We start from the raw sequence: 19,344 nt of genomic DNA, 5'->3' as shown, positions 1-19,344 counted from the left end.
TGCTATATCCAAATCTGAACAGATTTTGAGAAAATTAAAATCGACTACTTTTGGGCTTTATCTGATATCTGGTACCAAATATCATTCCTGTGAAGAGTATATTACGAATGTAAGGGACTTAAAGAGCAAATCGGATGAAACATATATATGGAGCTAGAGCTATATCTGAACCGATTTTTACTAAAATGTGTGTACTTGCTTATAGGCTGGTTTCAGTCGGATTTGCCAAAATTCATGCCATTTGGGCTGATATTGGCCATTTGATGCACAATTAACACGAAATCGGATGAAGATATATATGGGAGGCATATCCAAATCGGAACAGATTTTAATAAAATTAAAATCAACTATTTTTGGGCTTTATCTGATAACTGGTACCAAATATCATTTCTGTGGAGTGCATATTACGAATGTGAGGGATTTAAAGACGAAATCGGATGAAACATATATATGGGAGCTATAGCTATATCTGAACCGATTTTTACTAAAATTGGTGTACTTGCTTCTAAGCTGGTTTCGGTCGGATTTGCCAAAATTGCTGCTATTACGGCCATTTGGTGGTCTATAACCCGAAATCGGATGAAGATATATATGGGAGCTACATCCAAATCTGAACCGATTTCGATAAAATTTAAAACAGCTATTCCTGTGCTCCATCTAATACCTGGTACCAAATATCACGGTTGTGGAGTGAACATTACGAATGTAAGGGACTAAAACACTAAATCGGATGAAACATATATATGGTTGCTATATCTATATCTGAACCGATTTTCACCAAATTTGATATACTTGCTTCTAGGCTGAATTTGGTCCGATGTACTAAAATTCAGTCCATTTGGACTTATATCGGCCATTTGGTGCACAATTAACCCGAAATCGGATGAAGATATATATGGGAGCTATATCCAAATCTGAACCGATTTCGATAAAATTACAAACAGCTATTTCTGGGCTGTATCTTTTATCTGGTACCAAATATCATTCTTGTGGAGTGCATATTACGAATGTGAGAGGCTTAAACACCAAATCGGATAAAACATATATATGGGAGCTATAGCTGTTTCTGAACCGATTTTCTCCAAATTTGTTGTATTTGCTTTAAGGCTAATCTCGGTCACATGTGCCAAAATTCGGGCCATTTGGGCTGATATTGGCCATTTGGTGGTCAATTAACCCGAAATCGGATGAAGATATATATGGGAGCTATATCCAAATCTGAACCGATTTCGATAAAATTTAAAACAGCTATTTCTGTGCTCCATCTAATACCTGGTACCAAATATCACGGTTGTGGAGTGCATAGTAGGAATGTGAGGGACTTAAAGATCAAATCGGATGAAAGATATATATGGGAGCTATAGCTATATCTGAACCGATTTTCTCCAAATTTGATATACTTGCTTCTAGGCCGAACCCGGTTGGGTGTGCCAAAATTCAGGTAATTTGGACTGATAGTAGACATTTGGTGCTCATTTAACCCGAAATCGGATGAAGATATATATGGGAGCTATATCTAAATTTGATCCGATTCTCACCAATTTCAATAGGGTTCGTCCTTGGGCCAAAAAAATATTGTTTGGAAAATTTCATCTCAATCGGATAATAAATGCGACCTGCATTTTGTTCACAAGAATACATGGACAGACGGACGGACGGACGGACGGACGGACGGACGGACAGACGGACGGACATGCATAAATTGACTCAGAAAGTGATTCTATGAAGGTTCTCAAAAGTAACTATGGGTCTATCTCGTTTCCTTCTCCATGTTACAAACAAATGCACAAAGACATAATACCCTTACCACTATGTGGTGTAGGGTATAAAAACAAAAAAATAGAAAAGTTTTAGCATTGTGACAAAGCGAGGGAATCAAAATGTGGCATGATGTTAAAGCAAAAGCAAAAAAGAAGCAGAAATATAAGGTTTTCTAAGATTATCAAAAATAAGCAATTATCTTTAACTTACCAATCTATATATAAACTTAAAATCGTAGCTTTTATTATTATAGGGATAGATAAACCAATTGGTCTTCCTTAATATGGCCAAACGGTAAGTGAGAATGTATACGCATTCATATTTATGGTTGATTTTCGCTCTTATCTAAGCTAAATTCATATGTAGAATAAGGTTTGAGTACCTTGCGGCCAAAATGGTTTGAGGATAAATGTCAGCCTCGCATTAATGGCATAAGTCGCACACTTGAGGCTAATAAGAAGTGGCACCATTGCACTGCCCATATATCAAAGTTAACGCATAATATCAAATGGCCCAGGGGAGAAATGAGAAATATTGCTATTCATAATGCACAGATTAAATAGAATGACTTGGCGGAATTTTGCAATCGGTATAGATGTTAGTAATGCTTCGTATTTTAAGTGGGAGGGCTGACAAACGTTGATGTATTCCTAAACAGATCTTAATGGGTTTGAAAAGCAAAATTGAATTGAGTATGTTGAATTTTTAAATATCAACTAATAAAGGAGTTCCTTTTGAAACTATAACAATTTGTTTGTGACAAAAATTTCTACAAAAATTTAGTGAAAACGAAAAAATAATTAATATTTTCCTGTTATGCGAGAAAAAAAGTAGCTGAATTGGCATGAACATCGATATTAATGGGCGAAAATTACGTTTCAGGTATGGGCAAGGAAAGCGAAGACCTTTTAAAGATTTTGAAAGACATAAAAAATATCCCCACATTTAAGATCACATATTTGTTTTCTTAACTTTTAATAACTTCTCATATTCCCCTTTTAATAAAACCAGATTTGTACAACCTCATTTTCATTGCGCACTAATTTGATTATCAACATTCTTTCAATCAGAAAAATAAAAAATAAAAGTTTTAAGTCAAATTAAAAAAAAAAAAAACTTCCTGGAATATTTCAATAAGAATTTTAAATTTCAGTATATATTTTAAATCGATTCCACACAAAATTAAATATCAAGAAACAATATTTTTATTTTTTCAGTTTCGCGAAAATTACTAGAAGCTATTTTTAACTAAATAATATTTGAGTGCTACACAAAATGCCTTATCTGGTGCCATTTGTTTTGTATGACTTGATAAATGCATTAGATTAAATCATTGCAAACCACGGACGATGTAGTCAGTGGTTGGTATGGCTTTAGCACCATTATCCACCAAACCCATCCTATGCTATATGCAATGCAATTTGTAAGACATTTTTTTAGCACAAAAGGAGAATATTTGTGTGGAGCGATAAAACGCGTATTCATGCATGTGTTAAATTATTATAAGCCCACAAAGATAAATATGTGCTGGTCGGACCAGGTGCAGTAAACACATTCTTTTGCCAGAGCTCAGTATTTACACTGCCACACTGTACGTTAGGGGCTTGTGCATAATTTGTCTACAATTGTTTATTACAATTTGTCATTTTTGATTACGTTTTATTCATGTGTAGCAACAACGGAGCTTACATTTATTTGCTGACTTCTTATTAGGAGTAAATACAGCTCACAAATTTAAAAACAAGTAAGCACGGATCACTGCCCAGATATTACCCTTAGCATCTTGACCAGCGACATTTGCCCTATATTTACGCACTCCGTCGTGCTGTTAGTTGTTGTGGTCCATTTTATAGCTAAATATAATCCAATGGTTATCCAAAAAATGTTTTTGGTTCCTTTGAATCCCTAAATATTTTGCGATCATCTTCAAAAGCAAGGCGCCACTCTATATCTCCAAATTTGGACTCATCTATATGATATTGTTGTCTACGATATTTTGCTATATTCGTCAATCAGCATAAAAAGCCAGAAGTTCGCTTTTTGTGTGTTTCGGATATCGCCTGTAGGTAATGTTGGTACTTTTTCACACAGAAGTAGTGGTCCATTCTACCCGCTGTCCTAAACTCTGAATTCATGCGAAATTTCGTTATTTTGGTTTCTATTTGTAACCTTAGAAAATCAGGAAAATTTTAAATGTTGGTCCATTTCAACCCCTAAATATATTGCGGACATCTTTGAAAACAGTAGGCCTAGCCATTTTGAGCCTAACCCTACCCTTGGTAAAATTTTCGTGAGGATCGGGCGATAATTGCAATCTGTATACAATAACCCCTACATGTGTTGTAAGGTGAAAACCTATTACAAAATGTACACTTCAATATTTTAAGTCCAATTAAAAAAATCGCATGCGATAAAAAATATGAAAAATAAAAATATTGAGGGTATTATAAGTTTGATTGGGCCAAAAAATTATGTAACACCTCGAAATATTGGTTTCCCACATAGAAAAGTATATATGGATCTTCCTATCTCGCCGAGCTGAGTCGATCTAGCTATGTATGTACGTCCGTCCGTCCATGTTAATTTGTAATCACGCTACAGGTCGCAATTATGGCCGGATCCTCACGAAATTAAAAATGGGGGTGGGGTTAGGGTCAGAATAGAACCATATTATTTTTGGAGATGTTTGCACAATATTTAGGCGTTGAAATGGACCAAAAACAGAAAAATTGCCTGATTTTGCAGTTGCTCTATAAGCCACAATTATGAATCAATCGACGCGGAAATTTACATAGAGTTAGAGTTTAGGAATGGGCAGAAGCCTACCAATTTGGGACATCGGACAACATCAATACATTCAAAAGTCACTTCTGACCATTAAAGTAATGCTGATAGCCAAGCAAAATAGGTACAAATATGTATAAGAATAGATCTTATTTATTCTGCTCATAAGTCAAGAACCGCTCGGCCGATTTTTACAATTCCCATAAATTCGGTATGGTCTCATGAGAGAAACGGTTAAAATCAAAGAAAATCGCGGAAAAAGATAACAATAAAATAGTGAATATCTTTTGTTCCATTTTTTCAATTTTTGTCAAAATTTTATCGCATGCGATTTTTTCAATTTGACTTACAATTTTGAATTGCAATTTTTTTAAATTTTTACACCCCACAACACTAAGTTTTGAGAATATATGGGTGTGAAGATAAATTGGAAAGTTAAATTGGATGTTAACAGACACAGTTACTTAACAGAGCTTTGTTAAAGACTGAGTAAAAAAGAAAATTTTGAAAAATATAATTATTTGTTAATTATTATATTAAAATTTATTACTTCGGTAATAAAAATAGCTTGAATACAGATAAAATAAATAATATGCAGCACCAACTATAGAACAAACCGTTTCAGACACCCGAATTGGCTCATATCTTTATTATGATGTAAAAAAATGGACCACTGTGCAAAGCCTATAAAACCTGCGCGGATCAAACTAGGCTTAAATGAAAGGTCTCTCCCAGCACTTTCAGCCCATATATAGGTTATAGTCCAAAACCGTTTCAGAGACCCAAATTGGACACATCCTTAATAATAACAAGGTCCTAACAGATTGAACCACTGTGCAAAGCCTATAAAACCTGCGCGGATCAAACTAGGCTTAAATGAATGGTCTCTCCGAGCACTTTCAGTCCATATATAGGTTATAGTCCAAAACCGTTTCAGAGACCCAAATTGGACCCATCCTTAATAATAATAAGGTCCTAACAGATTGAACCACTGTGCAAAGCCTATAAAACCTGCGCGGATCAAACTAGGCTTAAATGAAAGGTCTCTCCGAGCACTTTCAGCCCATATATAGGTTATAGTCCAAAACCGTTTCAGAGACCCAAATTGGACCCATCCTTAATAATAATAAGGTCCTAACAGATTTAACCACTGTGCAAAGCCTATAAAACCTGCGCGGATCACACTAGGCTTAAACGAAAGATCTCTCCGAGCACTTTCAGCCCATATATAGGTTACAGTCCAAAACCGTTTCAGAGACCCAAATTGGACCCATCCAGATAATAAGAAGGTCCTAACAGATTGAACCACTGTGCAAAGCCTATAAAACCTGCGTGGATCAAACTAGGCTTAAATGAAAGGTCTCTCCGAGCACTTTCAGCCCATATATAGGTTATAGTCCAAAACCGTTTCAGAGACCCAAATTGGACCCATCCAGATAATAAGAAGGTCGTAACAGATTGAACCACTGTGCAAAGCCTATAAAACCTGCGCGGATCAAACTAGGCTTAAATGAAAGGTCTCTCCGAGCACTTTCAGCCCATATATAGGTTATAGTCCAAAACCGTTTCAGAGACCCAAATTGGACCCATCCTTAATAATAATAAAGTCCTAACAAATTGAACCACTGTGCAAAGCCTATAAAACCTGCGCGGATCAAACTAGGCTTTGCACAGTGGTTCAATCTGTTAGGACCTTATTATTATTAAGGATGGGTCCAATTTGGGTCTCTGAAACGGTTTTGGACTATAACCTATATATGGGCTGAAAGTGCTCGGAGAGACCTTTCATTTAAGCCTAGTTTGATCCCCGCAGGTTTTATAGGCTTTGCACAGTGGTTCAATCTGTTAGGACCATATTATTATTAAGGATGGGTCCAATTTGGGTCTCTGAAACGGTTTTGGACTATAACCTATATATGGGCTGAAAGTGTTCGGAGAGACCTTTCATTTAAGCCTAGTTTGATCCGCGCAGGTTTTATAGGCTTTGCACAGTGGTTCAATCTGTTAGGACCTTATTATTATTAAGGATGGGTCCAATTTGGGTCTCTGAAACGGGTTTGGACTATAACCTATATATGGGCTGAAAGTGCTCGGAGAGACCTTTCATTTAAGCCTAGTTTGATCCGCGCAGGTTTTATAGGCTTTGCACAGTGGTTCAATCTGTTAGGACCTTATTATTATTAAGGATGGGTCCAATTTGGGTCTCTGAAACGGTTTTGGACTATAACGTATATATGGGCTGAAAGTGCTCGGAGAGACCTTTCATTTAAGCCTAGTTTGATCCGCGCAGGTTTTATAGGCTTTGCACAGTGGTTCAATCTGTTTGGACCTTATTATTATTAAGGATGGGTCCAATTTGGGTCTCTGAAACGGTTTTGGACTATAACCTATATATGGGCTGAAAGTGCTCGGAGAGACCTTTCATTTAAGCCTAGTTTGATCCGCGCAGGTTTTATAGGCTTTGCACAGTGGTTCAATCTGTTAGGACCTTAATAATAATAAGGATGGGTCCAATTTGGGTCTCTGAAACGGTTTTGGACTATAACCTATATATGGGCTGAAAGTGCTCGGAGAGACCTTTCATTTAAGCCTAGTTTGATCCGCGCAGGTTTTATAGGCTTTGCACAGTGGTTCAATCTGTTAGGACCTTATTATTATTAAGGATGGGTCCAATTTGGGTCTCTGAAACGGTTTTGGACTATAACCTATATATGGGCTGAAAGTGCTCGGAGAGACCTTTCATTTAAGCCTAGTTTGATCCGCGCAGGTTTTATAGGCTTTGCACAGTGGTTCAATCTGTTAGGACCTTATTATTATTAAGGATGGGTCCAATTTGGGTCTCTGAAACGGTTTTGGACTATAACCTATATATGGGCTGAAAGTGTTCGGAGAGACCTTTCATTTAAGCCTAGTTTGATCCGCGCAGGTTTTATAGGCTTTGCACAGTGGTTCAATCTGTTAGGACCTTATTATTAATAAGGATGGGTCCAATTTGGGTCTCTGAAACGGTTTTGGACTATAACCTATATATGGGCTGAAAGTGCTCGGAGAGACCTTTCATTTAAGCCTAGTTTGATCCGCGCAGGTTTTATAGGCTTTGCACAGTGGTTCAATCTGTTAGGACCTTATTATTATTAAGGATGGGTCCAATTTGGGTCTCTGAAACGGTTTTGGACTATAGTTGGTGCTGCATAGTATTTATTTAATTTGTATTCAAGCTATTTTATTACCGAAGTAATAAATTTTAATATAATAATTAACAAATAATTATATTTTTCAAAATTTTCTTTTTTACTCAGTCTTTAACAAAGCTCTGTTAAGTCCTTAACAGAGCTCTGTTAAGTAACTGTGTCTGTTAACATCCAATTTAACTTTCCAATTTATCTTCACACCCATTGAGAATATTATATACATATCGCAATTATCGTCCGATCCTCACGAAATTTTTCTTGGGGTTAGGGTTATTGTCAGAATTATAGCCTATTGTTTTTAAGATCTGCATTTTGGGGTTCAAATGGACTAAGCAATTAAAATTTTTCTAATTTTGTTGTCGCTCTATAGACTACAATTGAAAACTAATCGACGCGGAATTTTGCATCAGAAGAGAGTTAAGGACAGGGGCATTATTTTTGACATTATTTCAAAAATGAAATCTTTCAAAATAGATTTTGGCATAAGTGGAGTTCAAACAAATTGTAGTGTTATAGGGTATAACATAGTCGGCCCCGCACGACTATAGCCTTTGCTTACTTGTTTTTCTCAATGTTAACTTTATCATGATCACCAAACAAATTTGAAATAGAGTGTGTTTGTTTTATTTCGGATATAATTCCTCTTTTTTATACTCTCCACCTTGGAAAGGATGGTATATTAACTTTGTCATTCCGTTTGTAACATCCTTAAATATTCGTCTTAGACCCCATAAAGTATATATATTCATAATCAGTATAAAATTCTAAGTCGATTTAACAATGTCCATCTGTCTGTCTGTCCGTCTGTCTGTCTGTCTGTCTGTTGAAATCACGATACAGCCCACATTATTTGATGTAGAGCGCCAAAATTTAGCAGAGCTATTTGCATTGTGTCTAGGATGGTTGGTATTGAGTATAGTCGCCATATAACGGTACCTCCCGATATTTGGTATTTTTATAATTTATGCCACATTTTTTTGCACGTCTTTGTCTGGAAATTGGTATTTGTAGGTCATAACGGGTCCCTGAGCGTGTGGCGAAACATTGCATGTATGGGTCCATGATTTGGTATAGCCCCCATATAACGGTACCTCCCGATATTCGGTAATTTGATGATTTTTGCAACATTTTTTCACGGATTTGTCTGAAAATTGGTATTTGTAGGTCATAACGGGTCCCTGAGCGTGTGGCGAAACATTGCATGTATGGGTCCACGTTTTGGTGTAGCGCCCATATAACGGAACCTCCCAATATTCGGCATTTTAATGGTTTTTGCCACATTTCTTCTAATGTTTCTTTTACCCTAAGGTGGAGGGTATTAAAAGTTTGGCCCGGCCGAACTTAATGTTTTTTTACTTGTTTTCTTCACGTTAAGGCGTGATAAACAGAATCTAGCATTCTTCAGTTTAACGGATCTCGAGTTTGAACGTGTCTTCTTTGTGACCTTATCAGGATGTAGTCCCGTTGATGGGTTAAAAGTTAACCTAAAAGTGGTCCGTATGTAGGCAGGCCATCTTTTCTATGTTCAAAATTGAAATGAATAGAATACAGAAGAATGACTCTTTAGTAGCAATGAGTGATTCGATTTCTTCTTAAAAGTTAATTTCTTTTAAAAGTACATCGATAAATTTTCGCAATTTTTAATTGATATAGCAACCTTGGTGTCGACTTGATCCGAAACGGAAAACAAGTAGTCGGGAAGTAAACTGTGCCAGAAACCGATAAATACATTACCGATTAATTTTTTGGGGACCCTCTCTTTCCAACAAAAATTCATTTAGGAGTATAGTAGTATATTTCAAGCCAAATTACTTGTAATATGTAATTCTTATTGAACACAATTAATATATTTTGATCATTTTAATAATTTATAATGATTTTAATTTCTGGCAATTCGGGTTGTCAATTTAAAGTTTACTGCTATTTAGGTTTCATAAATAAAATAACACCCTTAAATTTCATGTCCGCTGAGAGATGTACTTGTATTATTATTTTAAGTTATGTTCTCCGACGACTTAAAGATGCTCAATTTTAAAACTGTCACATCTTAGCAATTAAATTGTCTGAATTCTGAAAATAAGCTTTTAAAATGTTTTATGTCGTCTAGGACATAGTTGGAATGACTTATACCTTCACAACGTAATAACTTTTTAAAGCCGGACATACTTAATAATACTCCTGAGTATTTAAAACATATAAAATTGTAATTGTTCTCAAATAGACACTCACAATTTCAACAACTTCTACTTTCTGTCGAAATGGGCTAGTGAAATTTTGATGGCGTTTCAATTTAATGGAAAGTTGAAAATCAGGAAATAAACAAATAGCGACAGCCATCAGAAGTGGTTTTCAACTGACTCGTCCTTGTAATCTATGGTCACTGATGCGGATGAGGACACCACTGATGTTGTTCATTTGCATATTAAATACAGTGTGTAATGGAGAATATTGTTGTTGCTGGGTTTAACATTAACATTTACGTAAACTTAACAAACGAGCGAATGGTAAAGTTAAAAATGTTTATAATTTGTTCGAATTCACATTTACATGATTTTCGATGTCATTTTGCAAGGACTGTCAAGGAATTCCTGACCATTTGTCAGGCTTCGTTGATTCACGAACTCTCCTTGAATATTTAAGTATGAGTGAGATGATCATCATTATATCTGACAGTGTATACCAGTCCGGAATGTGTGTGTTCGTTCCTTTTTAAGAATTTCATGGTACTAAAAAAATTAGCATGAAACCACTTGCCAATAGATATTTAAAAGAAAGACACAATAAACAAAAATGTAAATTAATAATTAAAATGTATATTAATCATACTACTGAGATATGGGTACAAACTCACTCGGGCGAAATTCCAAAAATAAAAAAAGATTTTAAACGTGGCCTAATCTTTAAATTTAACGACGGACCGTAGTATTAAATCTACAAATAAAAATATATTAAATCTATATATAACGGTACCCCCGATATTCGGTATTTTGATGATTCTAGCGACATTATTTACCGGAATCGTTCCAAATTTGGTATTTGAAGTTCGCAATAGATACTGCAAATGGGCCATGTAGGTCCACGTCTTCATATAGCCCCCATATACCGTACACCCCAATATTTGGTATTTTGTTAATTTTAGCGACATTATTTACCGGGATTTTTTTTCAAATTTCGCATGTGTAGTTCGTAATGGTTACTTCACCCCATGTCAGATAATTGTCTGTGCAGGTCCATTTAAATATTGTAATAATTTATGACAAAAATTGCCTATGCAGGTCGTATTGGCATTCGGTATTTTTAAAATTTTAACAGAATTTTTAACGGATTTTATTTATTTATATATTTTTTTTTTTTGGAAATTGCCAAATTTGTACCAAATGGTGGAGGGTATTAAAAGTTCGGCCCGGCCGAACTTACAGCTTTTTTACTTGTTAATCCTGAATGAGGTTACTGAATAAATGGTAGAAAAAATATGATTATACATCTCACGCGTCACGTACATTGGCGTAAAGGAAATTTACAATGAATTATTCCTTGATATGATCATACCAAATGAGGAAAATGTCCTTCGAAAGATAGGAATTTCATTTTAAATGTCGTTAACGAAAATTTCAAAAACTTAGAGTTTGAAGAAATCATTAAACATTTTTTCCAGAGAGATTACAAACCTTTTTCGCAAGCTAGACATTATCCAAACATACCATAAGGTTGTTGCAACATAAACAAAAGTAAAGATGGATTTGCATGACAAATGAGCACAAGTAAAACAAGTAAAAAGCTATAAGTTCGGCCGAGCCGAACTTTGAATACCCTCCACCATTTGCAACGAATTTGGCAATTTTCAAAAACCATAAAATCCGTTAAAAATTCTGTAAAACTCTTAAAAATACCAAATGTAGCTGTTATATTAGGGTCTACACGACAGCGTGAACCTGTAAGGTAACATTTGTCATAAGCCATTACAATATTCAAATGAGAAACTTAACAAGCAGTAAGTTCGGCCGGGCCGATCTTGGAATACCCTCCACCATTTGGAAGGAATTAAGACATTAAAAAAAAATAAAAATAAAATCCATAAAAATTCTGTTAAAATCTCGGAAGTTGCCGATATATGGGGGGGGGGGGGGGGGGGGGATAAACGATATTGAGGTCCTATATAGACAAATCTATGTCTAGGGATAAAGTACTCACAAATAACTCCTTGTATTGAATTTAAGACAATTCCGTTTAAAAGTGTGGCTAAAATCATCAAAATACCGAATATCGGGGGGTACCGTTATATGGGGGATATTCGATATCATGGACCTATATAGAGAACTCCCTGTCAGTGGGTAAAGTGTTCACAAAGAACCCCTTGTGTAGAATTTCAGACAATTCCGTTGAAAAATGTGGCTAAAATCATCAAAATACCGAATATTGGGGGATACCGTTATATGGGGGATATACGATATCGTGGACCTATATAGACAATTCTCTTTCAGGGGGTAAAGGACTCACAAAGAACTCCTCGTGTGGATTTTCAGACTATTCTATTAAAAAATGTGTCTAAAATCATCAAAATACAGAATATCGGGGGGGTACCGTTATATGGGGGCTATACGATATCGTGGACCGATATAGCCCTTCTTCGAACTTGACCTGCCTGCAGACGAAAGATAGATCTGGGCAAAATTTTTGCTTTCTATCTTAAATCGTTTAGACTGTGCCGTGATTACAACAGACGGACGGACGGTGCTAAACCGTCTTAGAATTTTACGCTGATCAAGAATATATATACTTTGTTGTGGGGTTAAATGATTATTTCGATGAGTTACAAATGGAATGACGAACTTGATATACCCTCCATACTATGTATGGTGGAGGGTATAAAAAACATTACCGGAGAAATCGAAATTATCTTCGTTTGATGGCAACTAATTACACACATTGGCCACTGCCATATGTGAAGAATGGGTAGCCAATTCCGATAGTTGATCAAAGTATTAATAATAATCTGCCCATAGTAGGATTATGGGAAACCAGCAAACTCCATGTCAATTTCTCAGCGCAGGAATTTTAATGAAGCTTTTATTATCGTTGTGGAACATGCGACCTCTGTTGTTTGTCCATTAGCCTTTTAAGCAAACATATTGATGGGTTGGGATGAGATCCGAAAGGTAGAATATTAATTACATATTAAAACAGTAATGCCCTAGTAATCTGGACTAGGCTTTTGTTTGAAAAAAAAGTGGAAATTCGTTTCAAAATATCCAAAATAAGTAGGCTGGCGATTTATCAAAAACAACTAATATCGAATTTTTTTTAGGAATTTTATTATAAACTAGCTGGCCCGGTCCGCGTTGCCGGACAGTAGTTTTTGTCTATTATGCATATTTGTCAAAGCATAATTATTCACAGATATGACTGATATAAGTGTTCCCGTACTGGTCGATTAAAAGTGTTTTAAAATACCTGTACCCATATTTAAGCCGTGGGCTTCAAAGGTGTGGATGTGCTATACAAATCTATTAAAAAGTATATATCAATCTTATCCCCATGTAAAGGATCAAATTAATTTTTAGTATGATAAAAATCGTAGCAAAATTTTCCAGTCAAATGAGCAGTAATTTGGAATTTGCTGTATTTTGTACACCTCATAATTGAGCGCTGAATGAATTAAGAATAGCCAAAGTTAAATAGAGACCAAATCAAAAATTTAACAGAACAACATAGCATGTCAAACTGAAAAAAATTTCGCGTGATTTAAATGAGTAAAAATAGTTTTATCCACCATATTATCATATAGATGTATATCCCAAATCTACGTTTCCAATCAATATTCTCTTGAGAGTTACAAATTCAATAGAATACAAAATTTTCTTTTCTGACCACACATTATATGTGAAAGTGGACTTGGGGATACTCCAATATGGGGACTTTACTTAAATAAATTCCTATGCGGCAATTATCTGTATGATGGTTCCCTAACCCCTTAGAGACAAAGATGCCAAATAAGGGCCAAGCAATGAAAAAAGTGGCCAAGACCCCAAAAATAGCTTAAATCATATGATGATTATATAAATATGAAATCGGGATGTACCCTTATCGTGAGTTATGATCGATATCATGACCTGCAAAAGTGATTTAAGGTATCTTGAATGTTTGTGAAGAATTTCTGGAAGGATAGAAATCCTTTTCTTACTAAGAGTCTCATTCGCTCTACTATTTTCCGTCCTTTATATTTGGTATTTTACTGATTGTACTCCCAAAAAATTTTGCATTTTGAGCTCTCATTGGACGGATTATTGTCACATGAAAGAAGTAGGTCCACGCTTTGAAATGAGCTCCATTAGGCTTTTTCTGTCATTTTTGGTTGTTTAAATGTGTTCGCATCTTCCATCTGAACCACGATGTCGGCCCTATAGTTGAAAGGTAGATGTCAGTTAACATCGTATTTCGCACTTATTTCAGTTTTTTGTTGAAAAATTGTATATAGTGAAAAATTATTCTTTATTTTGTTCACAAAAAAATCCACTGAATTCAATATGATAATACAAATTAAAAAAAATGCAAAAGAAGAATAACAAATTGAAAAAATCTTCAACTTGTTCGCTGATTTATTACAGCAAATGTTTAAAGACCCTTACTATTATTTTAAAATTCGATTCCACTGAAAATCTTTTCGATTTTTTCCCGATTTGAGAATTTTTGCAATGAGATCTCTTTTTCGTGATTTTTTAGCGAATTTGTAAAAGTAATTATCTTTTAATAAATAATTATCTTTCTTTTGGTGTGACCGCGTTAAATCATTTCGATATCATCTATTCCGTTTCGCCACCATATAATTCGGTATTACACTTCCATGTAACCCGCCATCAATTTCAGTTCTCAAGAAATCAAGTCAATTAAATAAATTGGTTTTATTATTCGAATTCAAAAATAAAATATAAAAAACACTACAAATGTACATTAGAAAAAAGTAAGTCAAAATGGAAAAAATCATGCAAAATAAAACATTACTATTGTACATTTGAAAAGTCAAAATGAAAATGTTAATATATCACATTTTTACGCGATTTTTTTGGATATTATCCTTTTCGGAGAGGAGACAACTCCGAATTTGTGTGAATCGTTAAAATCAGTTCAGCGGTTCTTAAGTTATAAGCGTAGTAACTAACACAACTTACATTTATATATATAGATGTTACACAGATTTTCAGTATTTGGGTAGGGATGATATATCAAAAGCATAATTAATATTGAATATTTAACGAGATACTTTTCACCGCTATAATTTGAAATAAAATTTATATATATATATAAAATTTATATATATATATATATATATATATATATATATATATTCGGAATTGTCTCTTTTCCGAAAAGGATAATATCCAAAAAAATCGCGTAAAAATGTGATCTATTAACATTTTTATTTCGACTTTTGAATTGTACAATAGTATTGTTTTATTTTGCATGATTTTTTTCCATTTTGACATACTTTTTTCTAATGTACATTTGTAGTGTTTTGTATATTTTATTTTTGAATTCGAATATTAATACCAATTTATTTAATTGACTTGATTTCTTGAGAACTGAAATTGATGGCGGGTTACATGGAAGTGTAGTACCGAATTATGCGGTGGCGAAACGGAATAGAGGATATCGAAATAATTAAACGCGGTCACACCAAAGTTAAAAGATAATTACATTTTCAAAATCGATGAAAACTCACGAAAAAGAGATCTCATTGCACAAATTCTGAAATCGGGAAAAAATCGAAAAAAAAAATTCAATGGAATCGAATTTTAAAATAATAGTACATTCTATTGACAAACTTTGTAAGGATCTTTAAACATTTGCTGTAAAAAATCAGGTAACAAGTTGAAGATGTTTACAATTTGTTATTCTTTTTTTGTAAATTTTTTTTCAATTTGTATTATCATATTGAATTCAGTTGATTTTTTGTGAACAAAATAAAGAATAATTTTTCACTATATACAATTTTTCACCAAGGGCCCACATCGTGGGTTAGCTGGAAGATGCGAACACGTTTAAACAAACAAAAATGACCGAAAAAGCTTAATGGGGCTCATTTCAAAGCGTGACAATGATCCGTCCAATGAGAGCTCAAAATGCAAAATTCTTTGGGAGAATAATAAGTAATATACCAATATTGAAATAAAAGGTGCAAAATAGTAGAGCGAATGGGACTTTTAGTAAGAAAAGGTTTTATATCCTTCCAGAAATTCTTCCCAAACATTCAAAATACCTAAAATCACTTTTGCAGGTCTTTATATAGATCATAACTCATGGATAAGGGAACAACCCGATTTCATATTTATATAACCATCTATGATTTACGTTATTTTTGGGGTCTTGGCCGGCCACTTTTTTCATTTTTTGGCCCTTATTTGACATTTTTGTTTCTAAGCGGGTAGATAACCTCTTCGCATAAAATTTGAAATTTTCAGAGTAGGGCCCATATTGGTATTGACCACATTCATCAATTGATTTGGCTAAAAAATTTTATTTATGCCACCCTGGGGTAGGGAACCATCATACAGATAATTGCCACATAGGAATTTATTTAAGTAAAGTCCCCACATTGGAGTATCCCCAAGTCCACTTTCACATCTAAAGTGTGGTCAGAAAAGAAAATTTTGTATTCTATTGAATTTTTAACCCCCAAGAGAATATTGGTTGGGAACGTAGATTTGGGATGTGCATCCATATGAAATAAATTGTGGAAACATGAACAAATTACAAATATAAGAAAGTAGCACGGGACCGAATATTTGTTTAATCATCATTGAATTATCCTATGATGAAAATATGGACTTTAAGGGGTCTCCAACTTACAATTTAAATGGCAAATAAAATTAATTCCCATCTTATCATTCTGCCCTCAATTATGAGGTGGATAAAACTATTTTTACTTATTTAAATCACGCGAAATGCTATGACATGCTATATTGTTCTGCTATATTTTTGATTTGGCCTCTATTTGTCATCTTGGATTATAAGGGGTAGAAGAAAGTTTTCAATGTAGGTCGATGTTTCGGAGTAGTGCCCATATAAAGAAGGTACCTCCTAATTTAACCACATTTCAAAGAATTTGGCTAATAATGCGTATTAGGGGGGTGAAAATCTTACACTAAAATTTCAACCTATCTACAAATTTTAGAATTTTTATCCATGTTATAATACCCTCTCAAGTCCACCTTTTGGCGGACAAACAGACTGACATGGTTAGGGGGACTTATGAGGACTCTAATGCACAATCTAAGTTGCTAATGGGTTTAAAAAAGGATTTAACTTTGGCTATTCTTAAATCATTCAGCCCTCAATTATGTAGTACAAAATACAGCAAATTCCAAATTACTGCTCATTTGACTGGAAGATTTTGCTACGATTTTTACCATATTAAAAATTAATTTGATCCCTTACATGGGGATAAGATTGATAGATTTGTATAGCACATCCACACAGTTGAAGCCCACGGTTTAAATATTGAAGCCCACTGGTTAAAAATGGGTACAGGTATTTTAAAACACTTTAAATCGACCTGTACGTGAACACTTATATCAGTCATATCTGTGAATAATTATGCTTGGGAATATATGCATAATAGACAAAAACTACTGTCCGGCAACGCGGACCGGGCCAGCTAGTATATATATATATATATATATATATATATATATATATATATATATATATATATATAAGTCTAGCAATCTATATTTAGTCGTTTCTAATCAAATTTTCAATTATGAAACTTATTCAAATTTATTTTGATCGAATTTTTTTTTTAATATCGAGTATTAGAATTTGTCTTCATTATTTTAGTATGTGCGAGTAGTCTCTCGTGTATATATTTAGCTGTGCCATCGTTATCTGACAGGAGGTATCCTTATATAGTACTATATATTGACTTGTTTTGGGAATACCAATCCTCCCATTGTGATCCCAAAATTAAAACTCATTCCTTTGGAAGGAATTAATAGAATTGGTTATACAGGAAGTAATTCCAGTAGAAAACATATTAAATGCCAATCACGATGCACATTTCACAAAATATTCTGATATATTGCAATAAATATTCACGTCATTAAATTTAGCCGGACGAATCTTTGTACCCTTCACAACATTAAGTTCAGTCGGACCGAATCATTTGTACACTTCGCCATGGGTAAACTAAAATTTTGCCAGGTATCATGATGCCCTGTATTTTAAAATGAGGCTAGAGGCTTTTTTCAATACCATCTCAGTTAAGTTAATTTGAAGGAGTTTATTAGTTTGATTGAGTATTATAAGTTCGATTGAGCCAAAAATTATGTAACACCTCGAAATATTGGTTTCCCACATAGGAAAGTATGTATGGATCTTCCTATCTCGCCGAGCTGAGTCGATCTAGCTATGTATGTTCGTCCGTCCGTCTGTCCGTCTGTTTATGTTAATTTGTAATCACTCTACAGGTCGTATTTATGGTCCGATCTTCAAGAAATTTAGAATGGAGGTGGGGTTTAGGCCAGAATAGAAACCTATTTCTTTTGGAGATGATCGCATAACATTTAGGGGTTGAAATTGACCAAAAACTGATGATTTTGCAGTTGCTCTACTGGTCACAATTATGGACCAATCGACACGGAAATTAGCATGGGACTAGAGCTTAGGGCTGGGCAGAATTGTTTCAATGTTGATGGTCATCGGGTAATGTTTAGTGGGTCAAATAGACCATAACATTTGTGTTAAATAAAAGTCAAATTTTCCATTAAACCGCGAAAATTTTTAATCCCGGCGAAATCGCAAATGATGCCGCTGGAAATATATCGGATATATACAGCGAAATATATACAAAGGAAGAGGATGTTAGCTAGAATGCTTATATCTCAAGGATGGCTGGACAGATTTTGAGAAATGTTGTCAATTCAGAGTGTCCTATTAGCATAAAATAATAAAATAATGATGTTGTTATTTTGTAGTATTTTGTGAAATTTTTTTCAAATTTTTTATAGCATGCGATTTTTTCAAATTGACTTATAATATTGAAGTATACATTTTGTAATATTTTTTCACCTTACAGCAAAGGTTGGGGTTATCATATACAGATTGCAATTAACGTCTGATCCTCACGAAAATTTTCAGTGTTAGGCTCAGAAGGGCTAGGCCTATTGTTTTCAAAGATGTCCGCAATATATTTAAGATTTGAAATGGACCAACAAAAATGTTCCTGATTTTTCAGCTGTTAAAAAGATCACAAATAGAAACCTAAAGACACGAAATCTCGCAGGGGTTAGAATGGACAATTACTTTTGTGTGAAAAAATACAAACATTTCCATTCTAGTGAAACGCTGAAAAAAACTTACTGGAGAAATCCAAAATATATAAACGGCGAAGTTCTAGCTTGTTTAGATGATGCTTTTGGTGATGATCGCAAAATACTTAGGGGTTCAAATGAACCAAAAATAGAAAAATTTTCCTAATCACACAATCAACGCCAATCGACACGCATAAGAAGAGAGTTAAGGACAGGGAAGAATTCAAGCATTTTGGATGACCATTGGATTATATTTAGCTGTAATATGGACCACAACAACTAACAGCACGACGGAGTGCGCA

The sequence above is a fragment of the Musca domestica genome, unplaced genomic scaffold (genome assembly GCF_030504385.1).
Source record: "Musca domestica strain aabys unplaced genomic scaffold, Musca_domestica.polishedcontigs.V.1.1 3, whole genome shotgun sequence".
Taxonomy (NCBI): domain Eukaryota; kingdom Metazoa; phylum Arthropoda; class Insecta; order Diptera; family Muscidae; genus Musca; species Musca domestica.
Note: the sequence above shows the minus strand (reverse complement) of the source record.